Here is a 16,992-nt window from a genome sequence, read left to right on the forward strand (position 1 = left end):
ATGGAGTGCAGTTCCTATAAGTTTATATAAACTTATAAGAACTGCACTCCATAAATTTATATAAACTTATAGGAACTGCACCTTCCGCCAGATAAATATACAATGGACAATAAGTACAACTGGCAGTTAGGCAGGTTAAAAAAAGTTAAAAGGTTGAACTTGATGGACATGTATCTTTTTTCAACCTAACTTACTATGTTACTATGTTATGCCTGGGAAGGAGTGCACCTATGTGTAACCCCCCTGGATTGCTTCAGTTTTTTGCACTTTACATAATAAATGACCCCTATATGTCCTTTTTACTTTCTTGAGAAAAGAAATAATACACCCAACATACAACTCCCAGATCAGCTCAGCACATAAAAAGCAGAATTACATCTAGCAGAAGCAAGTGCTCACATATTCCTCTACTAACCTGCTTAGATTCTCAAGTGTGAAAGGTTGAGATGAAAAGCGTAGATAACACCTCTTGTAGAACCAAATGGTCAGAGGGTTCCAATCCGTTACCATGAACCACTGACGAACATCGAATTTTGTTCCATATATTAAGAGTGGCCTCTCTATGTATTTCTGTATTACGCAGACATCATCGCTGGGAATCAATGGATCTTTGTCCAGAAGCGACAATATGTCTTCCAAATTGTTCTTGCATATTATACCTGTAAAAATGTGTACAGTCAGAACAACAGCGGCTATAGCTCAATAGAACAGAGACATCATAAGACACATCGGGCAAGGTCCTTACCTCTTCCTTGGGATTTTGCTCCTGGCTTTATAATCCAGATATTCCTTTCCCCTTCAACATCAATCTGAGGGCACACTGCCTCGAGGATTTGTAAAAGACACCGGCAGCGAGTAGCATAGAGTGTAGCATTCTCTATGGTCGCACCATGACTACAAAAAGACAAAGTAAAGGTTGATTAATAACAAATTACTGTTCCATTATCATACCACATATATGAATAGGTATGATAATGGAAATAGCTGCATTTTCAAGGTTGAGGGGTATATTTATCAAAGAGTGAAGTTAATAGTGAAGTTCTGCCACTAGAGTGAAATTCCGCCACTCCCCATTCATTTCTATGGGATTTTTATAGGCGTATTTATCAAAGGGTGAACTTTCACTTTCACCCATTGATAAATACGCCTTTCAAAATCGCATAGAAATGAATTGAGAGCTGCGGAATTTCACTCTAGTGGCGGAACTTCACTCTTTGATAAATTTACCCCCTAGTGATGCTTTATTTACATAGGCAATTGTTACAGTGTGATTGCTACATATATATCATTTATATAAATATCCTCGTAAGAGGAAAATATATTCTGTTTTTACATAGGGAATATTTTCCAGCTATGTTCTGCTTATACAGACAGGAAAATAATGTGAAATAAAACAGGATATGTATTCAGATACTCGGATACAATATACTGTATATACTGGAGCAGCACATTCATCTAATGGCAGAATTATCTAATATATCCTTTAAAGCCAAACACACTAGAAACAGTCCCTTTCACCCTATGCATTTTGTTCTATGTGACATAACTTACTGTATAACACGATAATAGTCACACAAGAATTCTTTCCAGAACTCTGGTGGCTTGGAGTTAGGCTGTTCTTGGTCTACATCCTTGTGTTCCAATTTGTCCAGATATGTCTCACAAATGTTAATGGCTTTCAGAATAACGTCAGATTTGAGACTTTGTTTTTGAGTGGTCTTTCCAGATTTTGAAGCTAAAACAAAACAAGAAAAAAAATGATTATTAAAGTTGGCTGAATAAAACAGATTTGCATTTTTTAAGGTGAACATACATGCACAGATTAAATCATAGATAATAATGATTATTTTTTGTACGATGGCCTGCAGATCCTGACTGATATCCATGTACTACTGGTTATTAGTGATGGGCGAATTTATTCAGCAGGCGGGAATTCGCTGCGAATTTACGTTATTCGCCACCGGCGAATAAATTCGTGAAATGGCTGCAAAAGTTTGCCTTCATCAAAAAAAATGGACACAGGCATCATTTTCGCCAGCGGCGCATTTTCGCCAGCGCCGTTTAGCGAATTCACCCATCACTACTGATTATTATTCAATTCAGGAATTGAGGGGGTTGAACATGTAATCTACCTATTCACCATGATGTCATGAAGATGAGAGAGTGCAGAAGATTTCATGCAAGTGAATGATCAGAACAACAGAAAGGCAGCCATATTATGTGTGACCCCTCGTCTATTTGGTCTGTGAGCTGATTGGTCAAAGAACATAGGAAATCGTCCCATGTATGTCTTTACAAACCCACAACACATGAATATAGCAAGGGCCTGATTAAAGGGAGGTAACCAAGGATTACAGAATGAACCAACAATTTTTTTCTTTCTCGTATAGAATGCTGAAGTCTTTAAACTCAGTGAGGAGTAACTGGTCAAAATAATTGGATAGAGACTATTGTCCCCTTGATATCTATTAAGCATTTCATAGGTTTTTACAGCCTTCTTGAGCAAATATAATGTATTTTTATACATTGGCAAAGAAATACAATTTCCAATAATTCTTTGCCTTGTAAAAGTTAAAGGCATACTGTCATGGGGAAACATGTTTTTTTTCCAAAAAGCATCTGTTAATGGTGGTACTCCAGCAGATTTCTGCACTGAAATCCAATTCTCAAATGATCAAACAGATTTTTTTATATTCAATTTTGAAATCTGACATGGGGCTAGACATATTGTCAGTTTCCCAGCTGCCCCAGTCATGTGACTTGTGCCTGCACTTTAGGATGGAACTACTTTCTGGCAGGCTGTTATTTCTCCTACGTAATGTAACTGAATATGTCTCAGTGGGACTTGGCTTTTACTATTGAGTGTTGTTCTTAGATCTACCAGGCAGCTGTTATCTTGTGTTAGGGAGCTGCTATCTGGTTACCTTCCCATTGTTCTTTTGTTAGGCTGCTGGGGGGGGGGTGATATCACTCCAACTTGCAGTACAGCAGTAAAAAGTTTATTAGAGCACAAGTCACATAATTGGGGGCAGCTGGGAAACGGACAATATGGCTAGCCCATGTCAGATTTCAAAATTGAATATAAAAAAATCTGTTTGTCAAAATGGATGTCAGTGCAGAATTCTGCTGGAGCAGCACTATTAACTGGTTTTGAAAAAAACATGTTTTCCCATGACAGTATACCTTTAATATCTGTGATATTGACTATCTAGAGCAAGACTCAGGTTGTAGAGACACTACTCTATAGGGATAAGGGTCATGTTGATAGGAACATGTGCTGTATTGAAGTGCAATAAACATAGCCAACGAAATTTACAGAACCTTCCATAGCATACACAGGTACAGACACCAGTTCATAAATGATCGATGATGTTCACTCACCTAAGCACTCATCACGTCTTAATATCCACTGTTTCTGTCCAGGTTTGGGTTTATCAAATGGATAAGCTGGAATGTTGGAATCTGCCACCCACTTTAAAATGCCACGGGCAGCTGTCTGAATAAAGTCATCTAAAGGAACGAAAGGATAGTCTATTATAAATTGAGATCAGAAAGAACTGCCATAGGGCTGAAGTTCAGAAAAAAAACTATTTTCATTCAGTTTTATGAATGCTGAAACATAATTACTGCAGAAAGATAAAATAATGACTGCCACTTCCCTATATTAAAATAAGAAGGGCTTAGCAAAAGTCAAAGATATCAGTGCTCTTACCGATAAATTCTAATTGTTCATCTTTCTGCCTCAGTCTGTAGCATCGTGGGACGAAAGAGTATGGATCGACATCAGCAAACCAACGCATATTGCTCAAAAGGGTGCACAACCCAGCCTAGCAGAAAGACAAAGAGTTAGTGAAATCATAAACTATACAGCTTTGGAGATGTGAACGAAATATTTATGAAAATGGAGATGTACTATGAATCTGTATGAACATGAGATTAAATCGGCATTTAAGGGATGTGGGAATAAGACTATGGTTAAAAGGGTTGTTCACCTTTAATTTACTTTTAGTATGATGTCAATTTGCAATTGGTGTTCTTTTTTTAATTATTTGTGGTTTTTGAGTTATTTAGCTTTTTATTCAGCAGCTTTCCAGTTTGCAGTGTCAGCAACATGGTTGCTAGGGTCCAAATGACCCTAGCAACCAGGCGTTGATTTAAATGAGAGACTGGAATATGAATAGGAGAGGCCTGAATAGAAAAATGGGTAATAAAAATGAGCAGTAACAATATATTTGTAGCCTTACAGCGCATTTGTTTTTAGATGGGGTTAGTGAACCCATTTAATGAAGTAGGCAAATAATTCAAAAACTATAAGAAAATAAATAATGAATAAGAATTGAAAAGTTACTTAGACCTGGCCATCCTATAACATACTAAAAGTTAACATAAATGTGAACTTCCCTTTTAAGGTTAAATGTATAGTAGCCGTTTGATGAGAGTGCAATACTATTTTATATACAAAGAAACAGAATGGTTTCATATATATATAGAGAGAGAGAGAGAGAGAGAGAGAGAGAGAGAGAGAGAGAGAGAGAGAGAGAGAGAGAGAGAGAGAGAGAGAGAGAGAGAGAGAGAGAGAGAGAGAGATATGTACAAGGGGCTCACCTTAGTTGTGAAGCATTTAGCGTTTTGAAACTGGTTTACAATTTGATCCTCTCCAAGTGAATCGTATTTTATTGCATCAGACCTTGGGAACCAGTGGAAGTTGGGATCTACAGCGAAGAGAAGCTTTGCCTACAGAAGAGAAACACACATATTTATGATCAATACTCACTTATTTCACTAAATCTGGAACTATAAGATATATTCTAATGCAATTGTCCTTTTGTAAAGGACTTCCCAGTGGACTTTCACTCTTTGATTTAACTTTTTTTGGGGTCTTGACCCATAGATAAAGAATCCCTGTGTTACACACATATGAACTCATACTAAAAGAGATAAAATAGCCCTCTTAGAAGTAATATCCTGTACACACTGTATGCTAACCCCCCCCATATTTTACTCTATATGAATGACCAGCTGTATTAATAAACTGGATATAATTAGCTTTAAAGGAAAGTTATATAATTACAAGGTTCCATTACTAGAGTAACCTCAAATAAGCAAAAGAGTTGGGTTTACCATAAATTTCATGTTTCCATCTGAATCCACCAATTGGTTGGCATCAGCAGCTGAAAAGCAAAAACAAAGATTCCATTTACATAATATTCCTAAAATTCAGTAAGAACATATCAAAATAAAATAGAAAATCTCATCTATGAACTATTAACTTTTCCCTATTGACAAACACACCTCTAAAAATCCCATAGGAATGAATTGAGAAAGATGGAATTTTATCATGGAGAGTTCTAATTTTACACGAAGGGGCAGATTTATCAAGAGTCAAATTTCAAGGGTTAAAAAACCCTCGAATTCGACCCTCGAAGTAAAGATCCTGCGAATACGAATATCGAATGATTTAGCGCATGTTTGGAGTGATGGAGTGAATGATTGGAGTCGTTCGAATCGAACGATTTCAATCGATCAAACAAACGATTTTTATTCAATCAAAAAAAAAACTTAGAAAAGTGCTGGGGAAGGTCCCCATAGGCTAACATTGCACCTCGGTAGGTTTAAAGTGGTGAAGTATGAAGTCAAAGTATTTTTTAAAGAGACAGTACTTCGATTATCGAATGGTCGAATAGTCGAACGATTTTTACTTCAAATCATTCAAATCATTCATTGACTAATTCGATGGTCGAAGTACCCAAAAAATGACTTCGAAATCCGAATATTTTTTTCATTCGAATTATTCACTCGAGCTTAGTAAATATGCCCCTAAGAGACACTGGGGCTCATTTATCAACACTGGGCAAATTTGCCCATGGGCAGTTACCTATAGCAACCAATCAGTGATTAGCTTTTTGAAGCCAGCTGCAAGTAGAACAATGAATGCAGCAATTTGATTGGTTGCCATAAGTTACTGCCCATGGGCAAATTTGCCCAGTGTTGATAAATGTCCCCCACTGTATATCAAAGAGTCAAGAATCTTGACATTCAAAAATATTTGGTTGGTCAAAAAAGTGAAAAATCGCTCTGATACGGTGAAATCACATGCCACCCTCCAATTCAATGAGATTTTTTTAAATTAATCTCAAAAACTCAAAATTCAATTGAATTATGACTTCATGCGCTTCATGAATCTTGAATATTCAAGATCTGGAAGCTTAAATGTCACAATTTTCATGGTAAAAATGAATCATGGTAAAAAAGAATCAAATTTAAATGTTGATAAACCTGCCCCTTAAATTGGGCACCTCTCTGGGGGGAAGCCCTTCAGCTTAAGCTCCAGTAACATTGGGACTTGTAAAAAGTTTATCATAGAACTCCATATTTCTGGAATATTAATATTATACTGTATCTTGGCTATAGGTCTCTAGGTGCTACATACACTTCGAAACATCATAAAAACATAAAGATGAGGCAGTGAACAGGGTCAGAGACTTTGATTTTAAAGAAAGCATTCACTTTAAAGAGAACTGCATGTAATAGCATCTAGTAGTGATGTGTGGGATGGCACGAAGCCCACGGGTTGGGTTTGGGCTGACTCCTACACAATATTTGCAAATTTACAATGCCCCGCTTCCACCTTCATTCAGTGCTTTATATAGACTTGTGCATCCATGCCCGCCCCTTCCATGATGTCAGAGTAGGGCGGATTGGGTGCAGCCTATAAAAGTCAAGCCACACTGGGTTAGGGTTTAGGGGCGGGTCTAGGGGCGGGTTAGGGGTGGTTGCAGGTTGACGTTTTGTCGACCCCCACATCACTAGCATATAGAGATTTATATGTGTTTTATGCTGCACCGCCATATTTACCCATTGCATCCCTTTAAGCAGCCATACCTTTTCTTATAACTGTCTTTTCCACCCATCCTCTATTCCGCAGGCATTTCCGCAGAACAGGATAACAGCCGGAAATACTGAATATCTTCTTGTCCTGTGAGTTTGAAGAAACACATGCATTAATAAAGACTGCCCAACAAAAGACTACACAATGACATTTTTGATGTGAAGAAGTAAATATAAAATTTCATATATTGCATCCCCTGCTAGTGCAGCAACATATGACTGGGGAATTCTGTTCATACATTGAAAAATCTAGACAATTATGGCACTAGTTGTATTTGATGTCAGCGAGCAAAGTGTCAGGCACCCAACGATGTAGCACCTACATTTCAGAATTTAAAGGGATCTTGTCATCGTAAAACATGTTTTTTTCAAAACGCATCAGTTAATAGTGCTACTCCAGCAGAATTCTGCACTGAAATCCATTTCTCATAAGAGCAACCAGGTTTTTTTATATTCAATTTTGAAATCTGACATGGGGCTAGACATTTTGTCAATTTCCCAGCTGCCCCTGGTCATGTGACTTGTGCCTGCACTTAAGGAGAGAAATGCTTTCTGGCAGGCTGCTGTTTTTCCTTCTCAATGTAACTGAATGTGTCTCAGTGGGACATGGGTTTTTACTATTGAGTGTTGTTCTTAGATCTACCAGGCAGCTGTTATCTTGTGTTAGGGAGCTGTTATCTGGTTACCTTCCCATTGTTCTTTTGTTTGGCTGCTGGGGGGAAAAAGGGAGGGGTGATATCACTCCAACTTGCAGTACAGCAGTAAAGAGTGATTGAAGTTTATTATAGCACAAGTCACATGACTTGGGGCAGCTGGGAAATTGACAATATGTCTAGCCCCATGTCAGATTTCAAAATTGAATATAAAAAAATCTGTTTGCTCTTTTGAAAAATGGATTTCAGTGCAGAATTCTGCTGGAGCAGCACTATTAACTGATTCATTTTTTTCCCCATGACAGTATACCTTTAGAGTTTTGCTAAATTAACTATTATTTGAGCAAATCAGCCTTTTACTGGCAGGGAAAGGGTTAAATGAATAATAAAACACTAATTCCTAGTACAGGTATTGTGAAACTGACCTTTATGGCTGTGTCTACTAAGTCCCTGGTTCTTCTTGCAACTTCCATGGTCTTCGTTGTGTCTTGGGCGGTTTTCTTTACAAAGGCCTCGTAAATGAAAGCTGTGCAAGGACAAAATAAATGGTCAACAGAATCCAAACTTTCAAACTCTTACATTTTTTCATCTATGAAATCATACAGGAGCAAACATATACTGCTGCTAACAGATAGAGGGTAACTAGTGAGTTGGGTATTTTCCCTGTACTTATCTCTGGGTATAGTCCCAGCTAAATGAGTCCAATAGGATTCCACCAATGCCTTTTTTCTAGATAAAGTGCAAAGCACTAGAATTGCATCTAAATTAAGCATTCATTGTTGCTAATCACAAAGTTCATATATGCAACCTACAGTAATTGCAAATGCACCTATACAGGTTATGCTGATGAATTGTGTGCAATTGCACCTATAGAAACTATGGATCCCTGGAATTACCCTCAGCCTGGGCCTGGCAGTAACTCAAGGCTTTAGCTTGAATGTGGTGTCAATAGACACAACTAATGACCATCCTAATTATGAAATTTTGTACCACAACTGACACACAATTCATAAAATGCAAGGGTTTATTTGTGCAAATATTTTAAGAGCATGCACAATCTAAATATCAGAAACTCGATTGAATACAATTGTGATAAAACAACTCGAATGCCTCAAAGTTGTGAGTTTACAAGCTCAAAAAAAAACCTCCAAAATTTTAAATGAAATAATTGCTTGAATTTTGCCTAGGACAACTTCCATTGACTTCTACATTAACTAGAAAGTTTTTAATTCATGATTTAATTTTTTTGTGCTTAAATATGATACATTCGAGTTTTCAAAAATATAACTGTATTTGCGAGTTTTTATGCCAAAAAATTTGAATTGTGGCCAAAATATGAATTCAAATTAGGGATGCACCAAATCCACTATTTTAGTGTTCGGCTGAATCCTTTGTGAATCCAAACTCTACATTTGCATATGCAATGTACGTAAAGAAGGGGAAAGAGAACCACATGCTCAGCGTGTAGTTAAAAAATGTTTTACATCCTTGTTTGTGTGACGATCAGGGCCGGAACTATGGGTAGGCAGAGTAGGCACGTGCCTAGGGTGCAAAGGTGGAGGGGCGCCAGGCACGTACTTACTTCTACCCCAGTCAGGTCCCTTCTCTGCCGAGCGACTATTCGCGCATGAGCGTCTTTTAGCGCATGCACACAATCGCCTAGCTCGCGCGCATGCGTGCACCCAGATGGCGCAGCAACCGGGCAGGCTGCCTAGGGCGCCTGCCCGGCTTGGCCCGGCTTTGGTGACAATATGTCACGTGATTTATTTGATTTCGATTCGGGTACTTGGATTTGGCCGAATCTGAAACCTGCTGAAAATGGCAGAACCGAACCCTGGATTCAGTGCATCCCCAACTGAGATGTTGATAAATAACTCGCATAATGTTATTATTATCCTAATTTTAGCAGGACACTTGAGATAACAATGGCAGAAGAATTATGGATGGCTGTTCCTAGATGTATTGGAGTTATCTGGCATTATTATGAGAAATTGTAAGCTGTAAAGATAATTTAAGAACAAAAAAAAAGAGTACATAATTATGGACACCGGTTCTGTATAAATAAATAGCAGAAATTAATATGGGGCAAAAATGAGTATCTTTTGTAAAGTCTCGTGAGTGCTGCTGCTTGCCTACTTACCATCACGTTTAGGATCTTTCGGTTTTATAAGTGAAGTCGATAGTTTTGATTGTGGTTTTTCAGGTTTCTGCAAAGGCACAAAAAAGAAAATTATAGACCTTCATAATATTTATGGTACAGATGTGGAATCTATTATTCAGAATTCAAGATAAATGCTATGAAACATAATAGCCCAACAACTAATATCAACATGGTTTTAGCTTTCTTAGTCATTATAAACTAAAATATACTGTTATTATCAGGACTATATTTTTGTCCATTGCCAACCTAGACACAGTACAACACCCCATCTCTGATCGTGACTGCAGAATGAAGAGGTAGCCGCTCCATATCTATGGAATACTCTGTAATGCTAGGGCCCATGGTTAATGGAAAATATCCTATGTGCTCAAGCTAAAACCAGCCCTGACTGAGAAACCTGTAGTAGTGGATTATTGCCCTACCCATTAATTGGCTTAGCATTGTATCACTCCCAAACACTGGCACTTACCCTATACATCCTTGGCTTTCTCCAAATCGAATGTATCAGATGTTACAGTTACAGTCTGTGGGAAAAGAACAAGACATGATTATAGGGGTCAGTCATATACAGTTCTACTATATTATATTATTGCTTACCACTTTTTATTAGTGATGTGCGGGTCGGGATTTCCCCACCCGCACCCAAACCTAACACACCCTCCCTTAGCCCACGCCCGCATCTGACTTCCGGGTTGCTTTTATAGACCCGCACCGCTGATGAAGTCACAAAAGGGGCGGGGTGTGCGAGTGTAGCATCTATAAAAAAAAAAGGAACCCGGAAGTCGGAAGCCAGCATTTGACGGTGGCAGGCGGGGAGAACATGAGAAGAGCTCAACCTTCACCCGCCTCCCATGAAGAAGAGTGTGAGGTCGACTCACACCCGCCTGACCCGCGGGTCCCACGGGTATTGGGTCAGCCCACACATCACTACTATATATACATACATACTATATATACTTTTCCTCAAAGGGGTTGTTTACTTTTAACTTTTAGTATGATGTTAAGATTGATATTCTGAGATGATTTGAAGTTGGTTTTACTTTTTTTATTATTTTCGGTTTTTTAAGTTATTTAGCATTTTATTCAGCAGCTCTCCAGTTTGCAATTTTACCGATCTGGTTGCTAGGGTCCAAATTACCCTAGCAACCATGCATTGATTTGTACAAGAGACTGGTATATGAACAGGAGAAGGCCTGAATAGAAAGACGAGTAGAAATACAATACATTTGTAGCCTTAAAGGGCATTTGTTTTTTTAGATGGGGGGTCAGTGACCCTTATTTGAAAATTGTAAAGAGTCAAGACAAATAATGCAAAAAACTATAGAAAAAGAACAAATTAAGACCAATTGAAAGTTGCTTAGGATTAGCCATTCTATAACATACTAAAAATATACTTAAAAGTGAACCACCCCTTTGAATATGTTCATGCAACAGAAAGCAAGTACAACACGATTATTTTTCTCATGGAGGCTGATTTACCAATTGTAGAGTCATGAAAACCCAGTTTCATACCAGATCCATATTCATAATTACTCATGCAAACTCAGAAATGTACACACCTGTCTAACTTTAAAAAGATCATATACACCATACAATTACACAAACATCATTCTATTTCTTATACTGTACATTTTACATTTGTGCTTTTGTGCTAAATTCCTTTCAGTATACTGCAAAAATGATTATATATTATGCTTCCCTGTCTGTGTCATCTAATAACCGCATGATTACCCCAACAACTTTCCTACACTTTTTCTTACTTTGACAAGTTCCTATATTCCTTTCAATCTACTGTAAAAATTCAACAAATGGTCACATTGATAGTGAACTAGCAGTCGCCCGAAACAGCAAAAAACAAAAAGAATTCAAGCTAAGAAATAAATTCTTGATTGCAGACCTGATAGTAAAAGGAGAAAAATCTCAGTCTGCGTCAAGTCCCCCCCCCCAGAAATAAAGGAAAATGACCACACAGGAGAGCTAAACTATTTCCCAATATTATGACAATATCCCCCTAATATGAAGTTAGTCTACTTTCCTGATTGTGTCAGCTTATCTAATACCCAGTATACCTTCATATGACCTGGGATGTAAATATACAAAATGCCCATATAAGGACATCTAAACACCTCTGTTACCAAAATAGGCTATAATTTGGTAACAGAGGTGTTTAGATGTCCTTATATGGAAATGCTTAGGTACTCAAACTCATATATAATTTCTCAAACATTTGGATGCTATCAAACACATATAAGCACCATTCTATTTCTTACACATTTTCTTACTTTTACAATGCCCTAAATTGTATGAATGGATAATGCAGCTAGAGAAGCAGCACTCACCCGAAGATGGAGAAAAGCAGGAATAAAAGGAATAAAAAAACCTCTTGATTGCAGAGTAGATACAGAGCAGAGAGAAGTCTATGTCTGTACCTATCGCTGGTCACTAGAGAATGAAGGAAACCGGTTTTGACCAGTAGGCCTGAAACTGGTTACCATAGCAATGTCATTATGACATCACATCAAATGATATCATAATGCTATGTTGTAGTCCAGTATAAAGTTAGTCTAAACTGTATAAATATATTATAATAATTATAAATGATATAGCTTCTGTTTTCATGACGGTGTCATCTAATAACCACATGATTACCCAAATAACCTTCCTATACTTTTTCTTACTTTGATAAGTCCATAAATTCTTTTAAATATTTTGAAAACAAGTGTAAGAATGGACAATGCAGCTAGAGCAGCAGCACTCACCCGAAGATGGAGAAAAGCAGGAATAAAAAGAATAAATAAAAAAACTCTTGATTGCAGAGTAGATACAGAGCAGAGAGAAGTCTATGTCTGTATCTATCGCTGGTCACTAGAGAATGAAGAAAACCGGTTTCCACCAGTAGAGCTTAAACTGGTTACCATAGCAATGTCATTATGACATCACATCAAATGACATCATAATGCTATGTTGTAGTCCAGTATAAAGTTAGTCTAAACTGTATAAATATATTATAATAATTATAAATTATATAGCTTCTGTTTTCCTGACGGTGTCATCTGATAACCACATGATTACCCAAATAACCTTCCTATACTTTTTCTTACTTTGACAAGTCCCTTAATTCCTTTTCGTCTACTGTAAAAATTCAATAAATCATCACATTGATAGGGAACTAGAAGGCACTCAAAACAGCAGAATTCAGAATTCAAACTAAGAAATACATTTTTGATTTCAGACTAGATAGTAAAAGGAGAAACATCTCAGTCTGTATCTGCAGTAGTTCCACCGCAAGAAATAAAGGGAAATATTATAATATTCTCTCATATGAGGTAAATCACCGCCCAGAAGGCGTTAGACTAGTTCCCTTGCCAATACAGGTATTGTACCTGTTATCCAGAAAGCTCCGAATTATAGAAAGGCTTTTTCCATTGTCTTCATTTTATCCAAATAATCCAAATTTAAAAAAAAAAATCCTTTTTCTCTGTTATAATAAAACAGTACCTTGTACTTGATCTAAACTATGATAAACATAATCCTTATTGGAGGCAAAACCAGCCTATTGAGTTTATTTCATGTTTATGTGATTTTCTCATAGACTGAAGGCATGAAGATCCAAATTACAGAAAGATCCATTAGCCGGAAAACCGCAGGTCCCAAGCATTCTGGATAAGAGGTCCCATACCTGTATTATGACAATTTGCCCCCTTAATATGAAGTTAGTCTGTACTATGTAAATCCTAATTTATCTATTACCAAAATATAGCCATGATTTAGATACCCACACATATATATTTTCTCAAACAGTCGCATGATTACTATCAAACACACAAATGCACAAGCAAATACAAGCACATCTAATGTGAAAATTCCCTATTGATACACAATATACTAAATGCCCTTCACATATTTTCAGTTTTAAAAGACACATCATTGTCAGACTGCTACTATACACACTTGCAGCCACCTGTACAAATGCCCCCAGATTTAAACTACTAGTGATGAGTAAAAGTATTCACCAGGCATGGATATGCAGTGCAAATTTATTTTGCATGAAAATAAAGTCACCACAAAAAACTCTTTTGAAAAATGCCCATTGGATTTATTTTGTGTTGCAGCAAAAATACAACCATTGACTTAAATGAATTTTGAGCAGAAAATTAATTGCAAATAAAGGGCACTGACTTGCAAAAAGTGGCCACAAAAAAAGCCCATTGACTTCAATGAGTTTAATGAACTTTCTCCTTTCAGCTCAATCCAAAGCCTTAAACTAATTTGATTAATTAATGTGCTATGAGAATTTGCAATTTTCAACGCTTTCTTCTATTGGATCAACGCCCTGCGACAAATCGGACAGAGACGCAGGCATCAAAATTCTAATTGAACTGAATGAAAAGTTGCAGGTAAGAACTACATTAGATCCGAAGCAGAACGACGCATGTGGACGCATTAAGCATTAAGCAGCGTCTTCATCCGACAGTCGGACCATGTAGTTGTTACCTGCGACTTTTCATTTAGTCCAATTATATTTTGAAGGATGCGACTCGTCGATCCGACGAAAAACACTTGTGTAGTTGAGGCCTTAGAGATCACATTTGGCTAGCCATTACATCTCTTAAATGCAAGCAAAATACAAACCAGACAAAAGTCTGTAAGGCTTATTTACAAATGCAAGTACTAAAATTTGATGCAAAACTGAAACACATTGATCATATCGCATATGTCTATATACAGTATATACTTCTTTGTAACTTGCAGTGAGTGCCAATGTGCCCCTTCATCTGTTCTTTTTACACGCAAGTGCACTGGATGCAAAGTTACTACTGAATTACTGGCACCCTGGATCTGATTGTTATTATAGGGTTCCCATAATTGATTGCATCAATATCACTTGACTTGCTTAATGTTGTTGAAATTGCTGTGCCCTAGAAGTGACCCCATTCGAGCCCAAATGCAGGAAAAAAATATGCCACAACTTGCTCTATATTGGTGAATTGGTTTCAGTTAACAGAACTTAGGGGGCAATTTACCGTAAGAAACCTTTTTTTTCTGGTTGAATTTTTAAAGGGGAAAACCTGAATTGTAAGAGAAAAAAATAAAATTCTTAGAGTTTTATTATACCTCAAAGCTGCTAAATATCAGAATACGAAAAGACTCCATCTAAAACCTCTCGAGGTCATGCAAAAGTCTATGGCAGATGTCCCTGAAGTTGTTTCTTGACACTGTGATCTGCGCTGAATTATCCGAAATAAGGGTTTTTCGGGTGAACACTCAAAAAGATTGTTCGATTTTCATGACAATTCGTATGATGTTGCACGATTTTGTTGTGGCTTTTTCCCAGCTTCACTATGGGTAAAAAACATGGTGATGTGTGTCCAAATTTTGCATATTGTATACTTGTCTGTATATAGACCTCTTGAGAAATCTTTAAAAAAAAAATCTCATTTTTGACCGACGGATACTTCTTGACTAAATCCAGTGGTAGAACAATGAAGCGGAAGGGGTAGGGAGTAGGTGAAACTTTGTGGTCAGTGCAAACACAGTACACCAGATCCTTCTATACACCTGTCGATCAAGGGTGGAAACCTGGTTTGGAAGGGGCCGTCTAATTCAAAACCTCCAGCCTGGTTTGTGCGGTTGAAAAACCTGGTAAATTCCCATCAACCATCATAGGCCTCCCCACAATATAAAACGTCAACAGCCCCCCCCCCCAAAACATCACTGGTCTACCCCATGATGTCACCAACCTGCCCCTGATATCACAGGCCAACCCCCTTTGTCTGGATTTTGCTTCGACAAAGGTGACAACTCTAGGGCTGATGTTACAGGTGTCACAGGGCCAATTGCATCTCTTAACAGAAACTATAATAAATATCTATTGATGTTGCTTTGAGCAATGATTTGCTAACAAAGTTTTTGGATATTGAATCTGGTTAAACTGTGTACCTTGAATGACTGTCCCCATGGCTATACAGCAGCTTGTTTATATAAACTATAGTAGTTTTCTACTATTACTTTAAGATGTTATAAAAGCTGGTGGTTAAAAGTCAGTTTGCTACTACAATGAACAAACAACAGCAGTGGTTCCTGCAGCAGTGGGGGCACAGCTTGGTGAACATTATGGTAAGCTTTAGACATTTCTGTTAAACATTACGCTTTATAAATAAGCAAATCTGGAAATATCAGTGAGGGGTTTTTTTGTAGCTTCTACACTTTATAAAATACGCCTAAATTGAAATCTTGACTCAAGTTTAACATATTGGCAAGATGCACATGGCATATGGCAGTGGAAGAAATCCTACAAAGATATATACAAATGGCATCTTTACAGTTGATCTGCTCCTGCTCAAATCCAGGCAGGGAATTGTGGGAAACAGTAATGGAGATACTGCTAATTAATGGCAAGTTAGAAATCAATTTTACCACTGCAATAACTACTGATTTATTACAAACCAGCTGATTTTTTTTCTCCATGAGTTGAGAATGATAGCAAATGTTCATGATATGTGTTATTTATTTTTTTTTTAGAAAACACTGCATGCTATTCACATTTCACAAGACTTGATCCCTGGTTTTTCAATTGTCTTTCCTTGTCAGCGCTGATATACCATCTGCTGAACATTTGTCCATCTCTCACACAAATTGGAAGACAGCCTTGGCCTCCAATAACTTGGAAAGCCTCATAAGGGGTTTAAAGAGGTTGGAATTCCATTTTATGCAGAGTCTTGCCAAGCTGTCTACTGATGAAGTCCACTTATATAGTAAGATTGACAGAGAAACTCATTACATAACATGAAGGCATATACCAAAAGACTGCAAACTTTTCTGATTTTGATCCTGGTTTAAGGATGTTTATTCCTGATTGTTGGCAGCTGCTCAATCCAATATGAACCGGACAATCACCAGACTAATGAAATGCATTAAATCCTGAATAAAACATGAATAACAAGTTCTTGTTGTTGTTTGTTGCCACTAACCTGACAAATTATGGTAACATTCTCTCTAACAAAGTTTTCATTACATTATGGTAATTTATTTGACAACAAAATGAAGAAAAGGTAGAATGGTATTAAATCTAAATACATTTGAAAGAAAAATGCAATTTACTTTTTTGACTATAGCGGTACCCAATCTTGTTTACCTTTTAGCCAAATTTGATTATAAAACAATTTGGAGAGCAAGCATGCAAAAAGTTCCTGGTGGTGCCATTTGATTGGCTATTGGCAAACCCTATGTGGACTGGCAGCCTACAGAAACTTGATTTGGCAATACCAGGTAGATCAGGGGTGTCCAACC

Source organism: Xenopus laevis, chromosome 4L (genome assembly GCF_017654675.1).
Source record: "Xenopus laevis strain J_2021 chromosome 4L, Xenopus_laevis_v10.1, whole genome shotgun sequence".
Taxonomy (NCBI): domain Eukaryota; kingdom Metazoa; phylum Chordata; class Amphibia; order Anura; family Pipidae; genus Xenopus; species Xenopus laevis.